Source organism: Eschrichtius robustus, chromosome 18 (genome assembly GCF_028021215.1).
Source record: "Eschrichtius robustus isolate mEscRob2 chromosome 18, mEscRob2.pri, whole genome shotgun sequence".
NCBI lineage: Eukaryota > Metazoa > Chordata > Mammalia > Artiodactyla > Eschrichtiidae > Eschrichtius > Eschrichtius robustus.
In genome coordinates, this window is record NC_090841.1 from 47,636,967 (window position 1) to 47,650,646 (window position 13,680).

The following is a 13,680-nucleotide window of genomic DNA, read 5'->3' on the forward strand; positions in this document are numbered from 1 at the left end:
TTTTTAGTTATACTTTAAAAAGAAATTGACACTATATTTTTTCCTTTTTGCCTTCTTTGCATTTGTATTAAATTGTCTTCCACCCAAACCTGAGTCTTCTAGAAATCTGACCATCTCTCTATTTTGCCCCACTCTCATTATAATTTTTTTTTTAAATTTTTATTTATTTGTTTATTTATTTATGGCTTGTGTTGGGTCTTCGTTTCTGTGCGAGGGCTTTCTCTAGTTGCGGCAAGCGGGGGCCACTCTTCATCGCAGTGCGCTGGCCTCTCACTATCGCGGCCTCTCTTGTTGCGGCACACAGGCTCAGTAATTGTGGCTCACGGGCCTAGCTGCTCCACGGCATGTGGGACCTTCCCAGACCAGGGCTCGAACCCGTGTCCCCTGCATTGGCAGGCAGATTCTCAACCACTGCGCCACCAGGGAAGCCCCTCATTATAATTTTTGACACAATGTTCCATTTGTTTTCTAATTTTCATTTTCTTACATTTATCCTATCTTCATGGCTGCTTCACTACCAGTTCCCAATGTTCAAATAATTAATCATTGGTATCAGTGTATTTTAAGTCACATCTAATGTGGCAACCGAATTATCTCTCTTTTACGCAATTATTTTAATAGGATTTTATAATTGTTATCCACATGGTTAATTATTTCAGGTCTCTCAAAGCCTGGCTTTGAATTTTTAGGTGAGTTCAAATTTGTAGTTTTCTTGGCCAAAATTCTACTCTGGTAAGCCTATGTATCAGTTAGGAGGTCAACCAGAGATGCAAAACCAGTAAGAAATAGATTAGATAGGTACAGATAGATAGATAGATAGATAGATAGATAGATTTACTACAAGAAATAGTCTCACAAGAATGTGGAGACCGGCTAAGCAGGCCTGTAGTGTGTAGGGCAGGCAGTCAGGAAGGTAATATCATGAGAAAGTTAGAACTCCACAAGGTGAAGCTTGGAATGCATGAATAGGCAGTCAAGAAAGGAAGATTACCAGCAAGATGAAGTCTCAGAAGCATGAGCTGAAGCTTGGAGTCCACACTCAGGGAAAATCTAAGCCCTCTTTTGAAGGGCTTCAGTTTATTTGAACACTGTGGTCCAGTGTTGAGGAACCCATGAGAGATGAGATAAGTGTAGAAAACATATGATGAAATACTGTGTCAAAAATTATAATAATAGAAGGTAAGAATGAAAAAATCATAAAATTGTCAGGCCCACTCTTTTAGTTAATTTAAGGTCAATTGATTAAGGGTTTTTAATTACATCTACAAAGTTCCTTCATAGCAGCACATAGGTTAGTGTATAATTGAATAACTGCATGTGTATGTTGAAAAGTTTCTGCTGCTTCTTTTCCATCCTCCACCTCTACTGAGAGAATATACCTCTTAGCCCACCCTAACTGGAAACATACCAGAAAGGGAATTCTGGGACTGGAGTCCAGCTGAGCCAAGGGGACACCTCACAAAGCCATCAGTCTCTAGGAAGAATGTCTGACCAGATGCTGCTTTGTAGCTCACTGAGAATATTTGGTGCTTTATGATTTATCCCTAACAAGCAAGTGCTCATAAAGAATGCTGAAAAAATGACCATTTGTTGATGATAACTAATGTTTATTGAATAAGCACTTATTAACTTATTGTTAATACGATGCCTAGCACACTGTAGTATATTAACTCTATCTTCCTAACAACCTTATTAGGTAAGATTCTGCTTTTATCCCCATTTTCAGATGAGGATACTGAAGCACAGATGGGCCAAGTAACTTGCCCAAAGTCTCATAGCTTGTAAGTGACATGACCAGTTTTTAAACATAGAGAGTCTAGCTCCAGAGCCCATAAACTTTACCATAAGCTTGAGCATCAAAAAAGCCCTGAATTTTTAAATTTTATTACAAAAATGTTAAACGTCCAAACTCAAATCAAATTCTCGAGACTGTAATGCTTATTCCGCTTATTTCCTATATAATAAGACACCAGTTAGGATAAGAACTCATCTTTACTTTTCTACTAAATCCCTCTACTTTTTTTTGTTTTCAGACTATGGACTGTTATGTTTTGTCACCTATCTGGGCACAGTGAGCCCGTTTAATTAAGGAAATGCTTCCTCAAAGACCAGGACAAGGCTGTCACGCCTCCAGTCTCCAAGGACACATGCAGCTCTCACTCCCCTGAATCAGACCTGGTTTCCTGCAGGATGTAGAGCAGCACTTTATATCACATACAGTTCATCCCAACAGAGCCAGATGCAAACATGGAATGAAGGATGAGGGAGGCATCAATAAACTGAAGGATTTTAGTGAAACCACTTACTGTAAGTGCGACAGACTTGGATGGGGTGGGTGACAGTGTAAAGTACTCTGAAAAATCACTGGCTCCCACTGTTTTATCTCATTCACGCTGGAGTTATTCCTGAAAATGAAAGTACTTGGTGAGGCCAAGGATTTCCTTCCATAAGGCTAGTGGCTATTAAGGAATTGAAAAATGGGGGTGTCATTAGGCAGAGACTTAAAGGGGGGGATCAGTTCAATCACTGTATATCATGTTACCAGGATATACAAAGATTATGCTAATCCTTAGCACATCAATTAACAACCAACCTGTCTTTTTTTGTATTTTTTTTTCATGGAAGCAATATTCACAGTTGATTTCTGAGTTCTTAGACAGCAAAAAGCTTGCCATAAAATAAGAGATGTTAGGGGCTTCTTATGGAATAATGGAAAAATGGAAATTAATGTCAAAATGATGTCATGGCTTCAAAACATTGTTGGTACAAGTGCCTGACAGGCATCCTTGACACACAGTATAATGACATAGTAAGAAAGCAAAAATAATGTGACAATGACTTTCTATAGGACTTATGAAGAATGACTGGGTGGGGGCTGCACTCCATAGGCTGATCTCAGGTAGAAGATGCATTTCCTCTGTAAGACATCAATATTTATGAGATTTATTGATTATCTTGTCATGTTTAAAATATGTGCTTAACAGTATATTTTAGGGTCAACGGGAGTCACAGGGACACATAGGAGAGCAGCGTCATCTACCAGCAGGACAGGAGGGAGATTGTGATATCCTTTGTCAGTTCTTCCTGGTTCAAGCAAATCGTAGTTCTCTCTCTAAGAAAACAAATCATTAGAAGTATAAAATAATTCTCAGAGAGAAAACACCAGGTCAACATTGTTTTACAGGCAAGGTTAAAAAATAATTTAAAAAGCCAACAATAGTATTAATCTCGGATAAACTCTTCCAATAATCTTCTTCTTTAAGAGCATTGTTATTGTATTATTGGGGAATGTCCTGGCTTGTTGCCAATGTATTCATGGTAAGGGCATTTGATGGTTCACAATGTGTGAACCATCAAATCACATACTTTTAGAGCTGGAAGAAACTTTAGCAGTCATCTAGCTCAACTCCTCAGAGAGAAAGGGCTTACTCTAGATTATAGAGCTAATTAGTGGTAAAACTACTGCTGGTACTTCGAACAACGAGGATGGAATCATTTCCTTCATGCCAGGTCAAATCAATTAAGACTGCGTTTGGCTGCAAGTATTGTATCATGTACCAAGAAAGCAAGAAATAGGCAGTTCTACACTGGTGTGCAGATCATCAATGCCTTTGAGGATCCAGGGTCCTTCCAGCTTTCCCATCATCTATTTGTGTTTCAGGCAGAAAGAAGGAAAAAGGGAAATGGGTTGGACTAACAGATGTCAACTCTTTGTCAGATCTCAGTCATATGGCCTCCTCTAGTTTCAACCAACAATTTTAACTCTTACAGATTCAGACAATGGGAAAGAAGAGGACTGAAAATGGAGGTTGGGGCAGCCATCCAATAATGTCTGCCATATTACCTTCTATAAACTGAATTGTGTCTCCCAAAATGTATATGTTGAATTCTTAACCCCTTGGTGACTGTATTGGAGACAGTGCCTTTAAGGAAAGGATTAAGGTTAAATGAGATTATAAGGGTGGAGCCCTGATCAGATAGAACTAATGCCTTTATAAGAAGGGGAAGAGACACTTGAGCTCTCTCTTCACCATGTAGGGACACAGTGAGAGGCAGTTATTTGCAAGCCAGGCAGACCCTCACCAGAGACCAAAACCTGTCAGAACCTTGATCTTGGACTTTCCAGCTTCCAGAATGATGGGAAAATACATTTCTGTAGTTTAAGCCACACAGTCTATGGTACTTTGTTATGGCAGCCTGAGTGGACTACTACACCAGCATACACAGATATAGGCATTCACTCATTCATTTAACAAGAGTTCAGGACACCTACAATGTTGCAATCACTGAGATATGTGCAGGGATTGAGATGAACATGTCACAGTTCTGTCCAGTGGGCAGGTGGCAGGACAAATAGTCAACAACAGCAACTGTGTGGTAATTGTCCTCCTAAGTAATTACAGATTATTATTGAAATACAAAGGGAGTAAACAAGAATTTCACCTAACAGTCCAGCAGCACAGCCTCAAAGCAGATTTCTAAGATAGGTTGGCCTCTAAACAACAGTCTAGTTACTTAACCTCTCTAAACTTGAACTGTGATGATGAAGGTAAAAATCAAATCAACTGCATATATTTGTTGTGTTAATTTAATGAAATAAACCTTGTAAATGAGATGATGAGATACACCACAGTACCTGACATTTGCTAAGCATTAAAAAAAATTATAATCACATCAACTATATCAGAGGTTACCTGACTTTCTCTATAAAGGGCCTGATGATAAATACGATAGTTGTAATCAACTCTGCCACAGTAGTGTGAAGGCAGCCATGAGAACACATAAACAAATAAGCATGCTGCATTCCAACAAAACTTTATTTACAAAGACAGGTGATGGGCCAGATTTGATACATATTATCACAGATACCTAACTGCAAGTAATTTTAGGCATTATTTTAAAAGATGACTTTGTGTTTGCCTTAGAAATGTGCCTTTGATCATCAACAAAGTGAAAGGCAATCTACTGAGTGGGAGAAAAGTGTTTGCAAATCATGTCTTACAAGGGGTTAATATCCAAAATATATAAATAACTCATACAGCTTAATAGCAAAAAACAAACAAACAATCCAATTAAAAAATGAGCAGAAGATCTGAATAGACATTTTATCAAAGAAGATATACAGATGATGAACAGGTACATGAAAAGATTCTCAAGATCACTAATCATCAAGGAATGCAAATCAAAACCACAGTGAGCTATCACCTCACATCTGTTAGGATGTGGAGAAAAGAGAACCCATGTGCACTGTTGGTAGGACTGTAAATTGGTGCAGCCACTATGGGAAAAAGTATGACATTTCCTCAAAAAATTAAAACTAGAACTGCCATGTTTCAGGAATTTCACTTCTGGGTATTTATCTAAAGAAAATAAAAACACTAATTTGAAAAGATTACACTCCCATGTTTCTTGCATCATTATTTACGATAGCCAAGACATGGAAACAACCTAAATGTCCGTCAATGGATGAATGAATAAAGAAAATGTGGTAAACAATGGAATATTATTCAACCTTTAAAAAAAATAAATCTTACTATTTGTGACAACATGGATGGATCTTGAAGACATTATGCTAAGTGAAATAAGGCAGATAGAAAAAGATAAATACCACATGATCTCACTTGTATACGGAATCAAAACAAAAACAAAAAAATGAAAACAAAAACCAAGTTTATGGGTATAGAGGGCAGATTGATGGTTGTCTAAGATGGGGGGATAGGGGGGTGGATGAAATGGGTGGAGGGGATCAAAAGTTACCAAAAAAAAAAAAAAAAGAAAGAAAGAAGAAAAGGTGCATTTACTTTAAAGTTAAGAAAAGTGTATAGTCATATGGGTATTTGGGTCATACACATGGGCCACACCTATGGACACTCAGTCCCTCAAGTGTTTCTCTTCTAGATTTATGTCTCAGGATAAACAAGGGCTTAAAAGCAAACCACTATGTTAAGTGAGACTAGCTTTCTCCCAGTTACATTTCTGTGCTTTCACTTACAAAATAAAACCTAATCCCTGCCTCAAAAACTCAAGAACTAGAAGGGTGAGGGTGGAACAGGGGGCTTAAAAAAGGATAATTTTCATTTAAGTTTGTTTTAACTTAGTGCCAGGCACTAAATTAGGCGCTCAGGAAACCAAGAAAAAGATGTAACTCCAGCCCTCAAGAAGCTTCCAACCCTCTGTGGGTTCAGAGGGCTGTCGGGATTGTTCTCTAGTAATACTGCAAATGTTTTATCTGGTTTCCTGAGAAATCATTGAAACTTTCCTCAAGAGTCCCTGGATAAAAGCCACGACTATTTCACTAACCCCTGTGATAACAAAGGATGGAGGAAGCTTTTAGTAGTGGGCTGTAATTTCACCATGATTCAAATGTTGCCTGTTCAGTTTTCAATCTCATAACTCCACAGTCCTTTCCCTTCAATTAGCAAAATCAATCACTGCAGAGCCGGGCCTGACAACTGGAAATTTCCAACTTGTATAAGCCATCTCATTTTCCAGAGGGAGCCTTGATTCACTCTTCTCACAAGTTTTACGTTTTCTCCCCCAACCCATTCACCAAAGTTTGTTTTCTTGAAAGAACTAAAGAATTGTGGACGAAGTAGAATTGTTGGGAGAGACCTTAAGGTAGAATATTATTATCTTGAGAGATAAGAAACCTAGGGATTCATCCTGCTTTCTTTTATATAGAAATAAAACACCAGCGCTAAGCTTGTCTTTGCAAGCAGCCCAGATGCTCCCTTCTCTTTCCTTTTGATGTATATTTGTGTATGAAAGCTTCATTTTCTTTGTTCCAGTGATTGAGGGAGGTTGGTCCTTTCAGTATAAAGCATCTACTTTCATTTCCTTTATTGAAACAGATATTTATGCCACAGAGAATTGTCCATATTTATTTGTGGGTCCTCCTTTCTTTATTCCCATATCTCCTGGTTATATCTTTTTTTTTTTTTTTCTTTCCTTTACCAGAAGTCCGCATGGCATTCTTCCAATTGTGTTTATCCACTCCAGCTAATTGACAGTCACATAAATGCAAGTAATGTGAGGTATTATTGAGAGAGATTTGTTTGCCTCTTTAATTAAGCAGTTGTTCACAGGTGCATACAGTTACAACAAAATTAATTGATAGCTTTATATCACACTTCTTGAGCCCACTGCTATTTGATGTTTGCAAACACAACTATTAGATTTGTCTTATCTTGTATATAGGGAGTCTTTCTCATTTTCTTCCAACTGAGGTTAGGACAGGTTGCCCTAAATACTAGAAAAATCTATTGAAGCAGCAAGGATAATTTGACTAAGAAGGGAACAAAGTGAAATATTTATTTCTGGAATATTTTATCACCACTGAGAAGTACAATAGAAGTCCTTTATGTTTCTGTATGCACTGCCAGTTTCCTGAATGTCAAAAATTACTGCAACCCAAACCAAGTAGCTTCCTGTGAAGGCTCAGTGTTTATCTTTCATTGATACTGAGGAGTTATACGCACTTACAGCAGGCAACTGGCATTTCCTGGGATTAAATTTTATTAGTAGTCATTTTTCACTCTTTTCTACATTTTACCTGAGTACCAACAAGGCACCGTCCCCTTCCCAGTTCATGGTAGGGCTCCCCTCAAAGAGAAATATAAACAGATATACTGCTATTATGTCTCCCACTTGCTCGAAGGAACAGGGGCTGGAGTTGGGAGGTATCTCATTTCCACTGTCCCTTTTATAGGCAGCTCGGTAGAAGTATCAAAATGCAGCCTCTGAGTGAAAATTCCTGAATTTGAGCTCTGCTCTATTATTTATTACCCATGTGTTGTGAGCAAGTTACTTAACTTCTCTGTTCCTCCATTTATTTATGAGTGAATGGTGATAACTAAGTAAGTACTCATAGAAATGTGACAATAAAGTGTGTTAATGCAGTCTTGTAAGTTTGTTTTCTGTATCTGTGAATCTATTCTCTTTTGTAAATAAGTTCATTTGTATCTTTTTTTGTTTTTTTTAGATTCCATGTACAAGAGATGTATGAGATTTGTCTTTCTCTGTCTGACTTACTTCACTTGGTATGATAACCTCTAGGTCCATCCAAGTTGCTGCAAATGCACAGCACCTATTTTTAACAATATTGTTGATTTGTAGTCATGTGTCTCATTGTACTATTTCTACTCCCCATCTGCTTTCCTGCCTGTGGATTTCTTCAGTGGTGAAACAGGTAAAACAAAAAATTCACTCAGTATTTCGAGTGGGTGGGTCTCCATCCTGAAAGGTTTAATAGTCCCGGAGTCCCCATTTACTACCAAATTACTTGTCCTCCCTCTACTTAACAGAAATTTTAACACTTAAATAACAAAATCCAGAGAAGACCAAATTAAAATATGTATTTAACTCTTAGGAGAAATTCCACTAGCACACTTGAACTAGTGACAGACTGGATTATATTGCATTACCAGATTAACAGATCCTCCCTTAGACAAGAGCAGAGAGTTGAGGGAATATAATGTCAAATATGAATGATTAGATTAGGGATGAAGGAGACTTCGTTATTCATCCTTCAGGATGGTGAATTGTTTAACTCTGACCACTTTGGCTAGGTGAATGCCTACTGGCAGATTTGATCCGGAGGGTAGTTACTTAGTGTGTGTGCATCCATAAACACATGTAGACAAAGATCAGCATAAAATCACATTGGAGATGGAAACACAAAAGAGCATATTAAAGATGCTAAATCTGTCACCAGTTCTAAGGAATAAATTTAGGGTCTGGAGTGGAAGATGAAATCTAAAAGGTCAGGGGCTAGAAAAACTCAGGAGTGGAGTTAGAGGCAAGGAATGGGGCAAGGACAAGGGCAGAACAAGACAAGAGGACATAGACCTTTGGCTGAGAACAAGCCTGCCTGATGCACAGAGCTCCCTCTCATTGGTATTGTCTGCAGAATGCGTGGATGGGTCTGATCGAGTAAAAGGCACAGTATATTCATACATACACAAAAGTAATAAAAATATTTTGCTTTTGCGAATTTTGCATTCAGCACAAGTTGAATTTTCCTTCTTAATTTTGACTCTAGATTTGTGAATTAATGGGACAGAATGAGAGACTTAAAGGGGTTGAAGATAGTAACATATATGTTACTGCATTTGTAAGCACAGAGTAAATAGGAAATGGAGCTTTCAATATGCCAAATTTGATGCCAATCAAGGGACAAGATAGTGGCCTATAGGGACCAGGGCTTGATACCACTTGGATTAGTACCAGTTGGAACCAGAGACTAGTTAGTTGTAAACAGACATTCTGTCCTTATCATCTAAGTTCTACCCAAATATAGGATTCCCATCTCCTCCACACACAGGCACTAATCTTCCCAACTCCCACCCCGCATTTCGATATGCTCTTCTTTACCTGTACTTATTACCTACAGCAATCCTTCCATTGTTAACTCTGCAAATGACCTGTATCCTAAATATCTTTTTTTGAAACACTTTTTCATCTTCTTGCTCATGAAACTTGCCCATGTCATGGACCACTGTATGCATTTACAGACCTCTCATTTTCCTTGTATGGACTTCCCATGCACTCAGCAATGAGTGGTGGTCTTCAAACACTGAGACAATTAACTCATCCTGTTGCCTTCCACTCTGCCTGCTAGTATCATCTTGAACAATTTCAGTTTCCTACATAACAAAGCTAAGGCTATAGCCTCAGTGCTTCTTGACCCTCTAAAGACCTTCAGTTCCACTCCTTGTCAATAATCCAATCCTGTGATCATGTTTAGGAATTTGACCACAGAGGAATGGCTTCATTTCTGAAATCTTTTTTTTTTTTTCAAATATGTTAACTTTTTTTTTTTTATTAACCATTCTTTTAAATTGAAGTACAGTTAATTTACAATGTTAGTTTCAGGTATACAGCAAAGAGATTCAGTTATACATACATGTATGTATATATATTTTCAGATTCATTTCCATGACAGGTTATTACATGATACTGAATATAGTTCCTTGTGTTATACAGTAGGTCTTTGTATTTTTTAAATTTTATTTTATTTATTTAATTTTTATACAGCAGGTTCTTATTAGTTATCTATTTTATACATATTAGTGTTTATATGTCAAACCCAATCTCCCAGTTCATCCCACCACCACCACCCCCCAACCCCTCTTCCCCTCCGTGGTGTCCATATGTTTGTTCTCTACATCTGTGTCTCTATCTCTGCCTTGCAAACCGGTTCATCTGTACCATTTTCCTAGATTCCACATATGTGCGTTAACATACGATATTTGTTTTTCTCTTTCTGACTTACTTCACTCTGTATGACAGTCTCTAGGTCCATCCATGTCTCTACAAATGACCCAATTTCGCTCCTTTTTATGGCTGAGTAATATTCCACTGTATATATGTGCCACATCTTCTTTATCCATTTGTCTGTCAATGGGCATGTAGGTTGCTTCCATGACCTGGCTATTGTAAATAGACCTGCAATGAACATTGGGATGCACGTGCATGTGTCTTTTTTTTTTTTGGTTGGTTTTAATTTTATAATAGATATATTTTTAAATTTTATTTATTTATTTATTTATTTCTCTCTACAATGTCAGATTTTAATGGTTTTTTTCTTTTTAACATTTTTATTGGAGTATAATTGCTTTACTATGGTGTGTAAGTTTCTGCTTTTATAACAAAGTGAATCACCTATTCATATACATGTATCCCCGTATCTCCTCCCTCTTGCGTCTCCCTCCCACCCTCCCTATCCCACCTCTCTAGGTGGTCGGAAGCACGGAGTTGATCTTCTGTGCTATGCGGCTGCTTCCCACCAGCTATCTATTTTACATTTGGTAGTGTATATATGTCCATGCCACTCTCTCACTTCATCCCAGCTTACCCTTCTCCCTCCGCATGTCCTCAAGTCCATTCTCTACCTCTGCGTCTTTACTCCTGTCCTGCCCCTAGGTTCTTCAGACCATTTTTTTTTTTTTTTTTAGATTCCATGTATATGTGTTAGCATAGGGTATTTATTTTTCTCTTTCTGACTTACTTCACTCTGTATGACAGTCTCTAGGTCCATCCACCTCACTACAAATAACTCAATTTCATTTCTTTTTATGGCTGAGTAATATTCCATTGTATATATGTGCCACATCTTCTTTATCCATTCATCTGTTGATGGACACTTAGGTTGCTTCCATGTCCTGGTTATTGTAAATAGGGCTGCAGTGAACATTGTGGTACATGACTCTTTTTGAATTATGGTTTTCTCAGGGTATATGCCTGGTAGTGGGATTGCTGGGTCATATGGTAATTCTACTTTTAGTTTTTTAAGGAACCTCCATACTGTTCTCCATAGTGGTTGTACCAATTTACGTTCCCACCAACAGTGCAAGAGTGTTCCCTTTTCTCCACACCCTCTCCAGCATTTGTTGTTTGTAGATTTTCTGATGATGCCCATTCTAACTGGTGTGAGATGATACCTCATTGTAGTTTTGATTTACATTTCTCTAATAATTAGTGATGTTGAGCAGATTTTCATGTGCCTCTTGGCCATCTGTATGTCTTCTTTGGAGAAATGTCTATTTAGGTCTTCTTCCCATTTTTTGATTGGGGTGTTTCTTTTTTTAATATTGAGCTGCATGAGCTGTTTATATATTTTGGAGATTAATCTTTTGTCAGTTGCTTCATTTGCAAATATTTTCTCCCATTCTGAGGGTTGTCTTTTCGTCTTGTTTATAGTTTCTTTGCTGTGCAAAAGCTTTTAAGTTCCATTAGGGCCCAATTGCTATTTTTGTTTTTATTTCTATTACTCTAGGAGGTGCATCAAAAAAGATCTTGCTACAATTTATATCAAAGGGTGTTCTTCCTATGTTTTCCTCTAAGAGTTTTAAAGTGTCCAGTCTTATATTTAGGTCTTTAACCTATTTTGAGTTTATTTTTGTGTATGGTGTTAGGAAGTGTTCTAATTTCATTCTTTTACACGTAGCTGTCCAGTTTTCCCAGCACCACTTATTGAAGAGACTGTCTTTTCTCCATTGTATATCCTTGCCTCTTTTGTCATAGATTAGTTGACCATAGGTGCGTGGGTTTATCTCTGGGCTTTCTATCCTGTTCCATTGATCTATATTTCTGTTTTTGTGCCAGTAATATATTGTCTCAATTACTTTAGCTTTGTAGTATAGTCTGAAGTCAGGGAGTCTGATTCCTCCAGCTCCGTTTATTTCCCTCAAGACTGCTTTGGCTATTTGGGGTCTTTTGTGTCTCCCTATGAATTTTAAGATTTTTTGTTCTTGTTCTGTAAAAAGAATGCTATTGGTAATTTGATAGGGATTGCATTGAATCTGTAGATTGCCTTGGGTAGTATAGTCATTTTCACAATACTGATTCTTCCAATCCAAGGAGATGGTATATCTCTCCATCTGTTTGTGTCATCTTTGATTTCTTTCATCTGTGTCTTATAGTTTTCTGAGTACAGGTCTTTACCTCCTTAGGTAAGTTTATTCCTAGGTATTTTATTCTTTTTGTTGCAATGGTGAATGGGATTGTTTCCTTAATTTCTCTTTCTGATCTTTCCTTGTTAGTGTATAGGAATGCAAGAGATTTCTGTGCATTAATTTTGTATCCTGCAACTTTACCAAGTTCATTGATTAGCTCTAGTAGTTTTCTGGTGGCATCTTTAGGATTATCTATGTATAGTATCATGTCATCTGCAAACAGTGACACTTTTACTTCTTCTTTTCCAAATTGTATTTTTTAAATTTCTTTTTCTTCTCTGATTGCAGTGGCTAGGACTTCCAAAACTATGTTGAATAATAGTGGTGAGAGTGGATATCCTTGTTCCTGATCTTAGAGGAGATGCTTTCAGTTTTTCACCATTGAGAATGATGTTCGCTGTGGGTTTGTCATATATGATCTTGATTATGTTGAGGTAGGTTCCCTCTCTGCCCACTTTCTGGAGAGTTTTTATCAGAAATTGGTGTTGAATTTTGTCAGAAGCTTTTTCTGCATCTATTGATATGATCATATGGTTGTTCTCCTTCAATTTGTTAATATGTTAGTATCACATTGATTGATTTGCGTATATTGAAGAATCCTTGCATCCCTGGGATAAATCCCACTTGATCGTGGTGTATGATCTTTTTAATGTGTTGTTGAATTCTGTTTGCTAGTATTCTGTTGAGGAGTTTGGGTCTATATTCATCAGTGATGTTGGCCTGTAGTTTTCTTTCTTTGTGACCTCTTTGTCTGGTTTTGGTATCAGGGTGACTGTGGCCTCATTGAATGAGTTTGGGAGTGTTCCTTCCTCTGCAATTTTTTGGAAGAGTTTGAGAAGGGTGGGTGTTAGCTCTTCTCTGAGTGTTTGATAGAATTCACCTGTGAAGCCATCTGGTCCTGGACTTTTGTTTGCTGAAAGATTTTTAATCACAGTTTCAATTTCGTTACTTGTGATTTGTCTGTTCATATTTTCTGTTTCTTCCTGGTTCAGTATTGGAAGATTATACCTTTCTAAGAATCTGTCCATTTCTTCCAGGTTGTCCATTTTATTGGCATAGAGTTGCTTGTAGTAGTCTCTTATGCTGCTTTGTATTTCTGTGGTATCCATTGTAACTTCTCCTTTTTCATTTCTAAGTTTAATGATTTGAGTCCTCTCCCTGTTTTTCTGGATGAGTCTGCCTAAAGGTTTATCAATTTTGTTTATCTTCTCAAAGAACCAGGCTT